At 36.4% G+C, this 690-nt stretch overlaps 1 pseudogene; it reads left to right on the top strand.

The window, feature by feature from the left end:
- The first annotated feature begins 278 nt into the window (after positions 1-278).
- LOC140609086 (U4 spliceosomal RNA) lies at positions 279-430 on the top strand (annotated as a pseudogene).
- Positions 431-690: the final 260 nt, after the last annotated feature.

The raw sequence follows: 690 nt of genomic DNA, 5'->3' as shown, positions 1-690 counted from the left end.
CATCACACCCATGTAATATGCCCCATCACATCACTGCAGTGAAACCTGTCTCTTGGTGAAATTATGGACTTCAAAAAAAAAAAAGAGACTCCTTATAATCTATCTTTGTAACCCCAGAGATTTACAGTATCCAGTCATGGCAGAGGTCAATAAATGATTATGGGTTATGAATTCCCTCAGTGACCAGGTTTAATTAGAGAGAAGGAAGAATGAATTAAAGCTGCTTTTTATTTTAAGGGGTGAATAGAGTAGCCTTTCAAAAGAGCACATATGTATATAGCTTTGCACAGTGGCAGTATTGTAGCCAATGAGGTTTATCTGAGGCACGATTATAGCTAATCAAAAGATATCTATCTATCTGTCTATCCATCTATCCATCTATGTCACGTATGTTGACACACAGGAATGAATATCTGCTGGTGAGATTTCATCAGGAAGACTATAGAATAGGAATCATATTTTGAAGCAAGAGAGGCTTTCTAGGTTCCTCAATTCATTAGGCAATGCCCTATGCCAACGTGACCAGGTCCTACCCTGCTCTAAAAAATAAAGCTACACCTAGGACACTGTTCTTTACTATGTGAGTTCTTCAAACTGAAAAATATTTTTCCTGAAATCATAGCTGATGAAATTCTAACACACATTGCAATGATATGGCTAAAAAATATTTGACTACATATTAACAATATG

The sequence above is a fragment of the Canis lupus genome, chromosome 1 (assembly GCF_048164855.1).
Source record: "Canis lupus baileyi chromosome 1, mCanLup2.hap1, whole genome shotgun sequence".
Taxonomy (NCBI): Eukaryota; Metazoa; Chordata; class Mammalia; order Carnivora; family Canidae; genus Canis; species Canis lupus.
The sequence above is the reverse complement of the archived record's forward strand: the minus strand, read 5'-3'. Positions and strand labels throughout refer to the sequence as shown.